Raw genomic sequence first — 5341 nt, forward strand, 5'->3', positions numbered from 1 at the left:
GACCAAACCTTACATACTAAGTTCTTGGCACCACCTATCTAACTCATATGGGTTATTGATCGTGAGATGTTGTGGTGGAGCCGTAGACTGAGCTTGAGCTTGTGGCTGATGTTGAGATTGAATTGGAGCTTGGGGCTGACCTTGAGGTTGTGACTGAGCTTGAGGCTGAGATGGTTGTGCAGTTCTGGCAGGAGTTTGAGATTGGAGAGTTTGCAGAATAATGTTGAAAGTTGCTTGGCTAGCTCTGACATCCCCCCCCCCCTCGTTACTTCAGTCTTGAAAGCATTGATTTTTGCCTTCAAAGCATTGAAATTTTCTGATACCACTCAAATTATCCTAAAGAGTGAATTACTCTCTCAAATAAGAGGTTCAGTTGCACTACTTAGGGATCGAATCCACAAGGAGCTAGGGAACCTATAAAATCTAGTGAGGTTATTAATTCTAGGTGTTTGTTGTTTTATGGGGTTAAAGTAAATAGCAATCCTAATTGAAAAAGGCTATTGCTCGACTAACAAGATGATTGGGGGTGTAACTTTATTGGAAGATATTAGATGCAGATTTCTAATATGTCTAACAGTTGCATGCATGATATATTAGAGCTCAACTTTTTAATCACAGTGATCAGCGATGGCAATGTTTCACTGGTTAACTAACTAGATCTTGGATCTCAACTGTCGTCTTTTGATCACAAGAAAGTGTCGATGGATGATCCTATAGGGATATCGATCGATACGCGTTTTCCAATATCGATCGATTGTCAGATGACAATATCAATCGATAGCTTCTAGTTAAGCCCTAGGCGCATGTTGATAATGCTCACTAGTCTCCTAGATCAGCGGTTAGCTCTCTCTAGCAGTCCTAGCATAACAGATTAGATTCAGGACATGATGATCAAGGATGCTTGACACATGCAAATTTCCTAGGTTCAATATTATAGTTAACAAGGCTAGAACAAGCATTAAGAACAATCAATCAACGAATATCACAACTAAGCAATTCTATAGTTGGGACTAATCCCTCTAACCTATTTGAACCCTGAATCTAACAAGTAAACTACTCAGACATAGCTAAGCAATTCATGACACAAAATATAGATAAAAACTGCATAGAATAGAATAGATGAATCGAATGAGTTCCAATCATAAATCTCTCTATGATCTTCTCTCCTAAAACTCTCTCTCTCTCTCTCTCTCTCTCTCTCTCTCTCTCTCTCTCTCTCTCTCTCTCTCTCTCTCTCTCTCTCTCTCTCTCTCTCTCTCTCTCTCTCTCTCTTGCTGAAAGTAAGAATACAATGGTGGTAAAAACTCTCCTGCCTCCTAACACTTAGGCAAGTATATAACTATTAGGTTAAAAACTCGTCAGGAGTAATCTTGTAATTTGGTGAAGCCTTTGGTTTAAAGTCGGCTGGAACCAAGTCATGTGTTTCGCATCTTGACATCGATTGATGGTACAGGATGTACATCGATCGATCATAATCTTCAATCGTCAAGGCTTCTCTTCTGTATCGATCGACGACACTGGGTGTGCATTGATGATAGGAGTTTCAAGGCTCCTAATCAAATGTTGTAATATAAAGGATGTCAAACCATTTCTAAAGCAAAGGGAATGCAAGACCATGCTTAATATAAGTGCTATCAATTGGTGATATGATTTTTGACTAGATTATTACTAAAATGCAATAAAGGACAAAGCTTTCTTTCTTATGATGAAACAAGAGGACTCATGGGGCTAGGCGTCTGATCTTGGGTGACATAGATCCAATTTAGAGGTGGGAAGTTTTCAATCAAACACTTTCCTTATGCCTAGACACTAAGCTAAACAAGCTCTATCTCTAGATCAATGTTCTTTTGACAAAGCAACTCAAGCATCTAATCTCTTAGGTTGAATGTTACCTAATCAAACATGGAGAACAAGTCTAATAGCAATCTTAACTCCTTTAACAACTAATCTCTTAGGTAAAGCAAGCTAAAAGCATTGAAGAGTTGGTTCAGGCATTTCAACATACACCTTGTAGGCAGGAAATGCCTAGAGATCTATTTTAGTATGATCATGACTAAAATAGCATTGAGAATCCTCAACAAGCAAGGAAACAAGTAGATCTAGCACTAAACACCCTAGACCTTCTCTAATCACCCTTAATCACCCTAGTCCATGAATCCAAAGATGACTACTCACTACTCTTCATGATGAGCCCAAGAATCAATGATGATTTGGTGCTAATCATGATTAGTGATCAAGATAATCAAGCAATCACAAAAGATAATGATCAAGATAAGATCTTTCACCTAAAAGTTCTTTTGTGATTAGATAGAAAACAAGATAGATCCTAACTTTAGGATTACATGAGTATTTATATGTCTTTGGTGAACCTAATGGTTTCCATTAAAAAGTCTAAAAAGCCTTTAAAAACATTAAAATTCGACTAAGGTAAAGTTTCGACTCGGGTCAAGACGATTAGCACCAACCCGCGTCGCCTCTCCCACGTCGGACCTTCGATGACGATCCTTCTTCGTACGAGCGGGTAAGGGTTCCCGCGCTGCTTCACCCGCGTGACTCCTCGAACAAAAATTTTCGGCAACGCGGGTAGGGGAATATGGGGATCACCCGCGTCGTCGTCCCCGCGTCAGACTACGTTGCCTCTTCCTTAACAACGCGGGTAGGTGATCCCGCGTGGCTTCAACCCGCGTCGGAGTTCTCCATTTCTTCATGACAACACGGGTTAGTGAACCCGCGTGACTTCAACCCGCAGTGCACTCATCATACTCGACCAAACTTAGTTCTTCAACTCTTTTCGAACCACAATTGCTCCTTAACACCTCAAATCACTCTATGGGATACTCCATTACCTGATTAAGACATATGAATGCAATATGGATCCTAAAAATGCTAATATCCTAATCTATATGATCAAAACATGCAAGAAAAGAGAGTTAAAGCAATATAGATATGCAAGATATCAACTCCCTCAAACTTGTTCTTTACTTGTCCTCAAGTGACCTTGTAAGAACTCATAAGGGTGAGAGGTTTGAAAGTGGGAACTCATAGCCAAAAGTAACACTTTCTAGCACTCAACTTAACATCCTAAAGAAACATAGCAGATAGCATGAGCATCTTCCTTATTATACTCTAGCTTCTCTAGGCCTATCCATACTCTTTTGGCTCTACTCAAGTTGCAATACTCTTTACAAAAAAGTTTCTTCAATCAACTCTCACATTGATTCACACACACACACAAGGTGAATTCTCAAAAATGGCTAGGTAAGCAATGGTCTAATATGAATGAAGAGATGGGTTCAAATGTTTTCATTTAAAAGTGATTATCACTCTAAACAAGGAGCTTGATCATTATGTAAAATTTATCTAAGATTAGAAGCAACTCATGCATACATAGATTCATTCTCATCATTCTGCCCCCCTTTTGTTATAAGTGATCACAAGTTCTACCCTCTTTATCATCATCTCAAAGTTAAACTAAACCCCTCACGTCACTCATCCAATGAACAACTCTCCTTTTCTTTTGACTCAACCACTAGGGATTTTAATTCACTTTCTACAAGCTCTAACTCTTTTTCATTTCCTTCTCCAACTTCTCTTTGATTCTTTTTATTTTCCTTTTCCCTTTTTTTTTATTAGGGGGAAGGTTCTTTGTTACATAATCAAGAGCTTCTTATTTTCTTTTTATCCCTAGAGTTTTATTTTCTATTTATACTCTTCTCTGCTCATCTCTCTCATCTTTCTCACTCTCCAAACCCAAGATATTGAAATTTAGAACACACAAACCCCTCTCAACATCCCCAAATGCTAACTCATTGTGCTAGCAAGAGATGAGAATAAACCTATGTCGCCTCCAATTCTCTCAAGATTTTGCACATGACAAGCTATCAAAAGAGGCCTCACTCATGCAATTCGATGTTTGGTCTCAAAGAATGGTTAGGGTTTTAAGGTAAAGAGTTCCATTTGGGTTAACAAAGATAACCCAAATGTTTATGAGATCCATGATAAAGAGGCCTCACTCATGCAACCTATATGCTCTAGACTCAATCTTAAAAGTGCAAGTGATGCAACTACATGTTTCTTTTTGTGTTTTTCAAGTTTTTTGGTTTTTTCTATGCATATATGTATGTACAATGCAATGCATGAGACTCAAATCATCAAAGAAAACATGATCAAATACTTGATACCTCCACCAAACTTAGTTCACACAGTCTCTGTGTTAGGAAGTAGGAGGAGATACCGAAAAGAGAAATAAGTGCAAAGAAAAAACTGGTATATACAATGTAAGGGTGGTGGAGTACCTCTCTATGAAGCGTGGGAAGAGGCAGATGTCTCATCCTCGGTGTCAGCTTCCTCATCTGTCGAGGCAAGGGATGGAGATTTGTTTCCTGAATCGGACGGTTGAGCTGGTGGGTTTCTCTTCCGGCGGAGAAACTCTTTCTTGGTGGCGGGGAGTCTGAGTGCTAAAGGACCAATTGAAGGCTGAGGCTGGGGGGGGGGGGGGGGGGGGTAAGGAAGTCAAAGTCTGATAATGAACATCCCGCTACAGCTCCTCTAATTAGTATATCAGCCACCTTTTTCATGAACTGAGCTGAAGCTTCTGCTTGCCTCTTCACGGTCTTACTCAACGCCTTGCACTTGTCTTTGAGCTTGAAGATAGTTCTGTCCTGAGCCTTGTTCCATCGTTGGAGGTTGCTAATATGCTCATGAGCCTGGCGAAGGGGTCCATGGGGAAGAGCTCCCGGACGCTGGTCAAAGTGGTAGCGAGGAGGACCATAAAGGAACTCGGAGTTTAGACCGGAAGCGTCTTCTTGGAACACACCACATTTATCTGCTGTCTTCTTCTTCTTGGGAGATCTCATGGGGGCTAGAGGACCATGGGGTCCAAGGAAGTGCTCACTCCCAATATCAAAGCTAATAGCTCTAGCCCTAGTAAAGCTTGTGAGGGCAGTGTTTGGGAGAAGCACTTCAACCTCCCTTGTAGACTGTATGTAAGAGTAGACACAAGTTCCATCGAACCTTCCACTGAAGTACTGAGCTTTCTTCAAATAGGTTTCGTCTATGAAGGCGTGACCAATTGGATCATCTTCTAAGGGTATATCCTTGAACTGAAGCAATGGCGTTATCAATCCACCAATGCCAACCTGAGGCTCCGAGTCACTTGTTGTCCAAGCCCATTCCTTGTAGTGGATGAGGCGCTTCACAATGAATCCCACCATTCCAAAGTTCTTGTAGAAATCATAATCCACAAGAGGCAACTGAGAAGGATGAGCATAATGCTGAACGGTTTGGATGAGCATAATGCTGCCCGGTTCCTTTCTCGGAAAGATGGTGTGGACAATTAACC

This window comes from Brassica napus, chromosome A3, assembly GCF_020379485.1.
Source record: "Brassica napus cultivar Da-Ae chromosome A3, Da-Ae, whole genome shotgun sequence".
Taxonomy (NCBI): Eukaryota; Viridiplantae; Streptophyta; class Magnoliopsida; order Brassicales; family Brassicaceae; genus Brassica; species Brassica napus.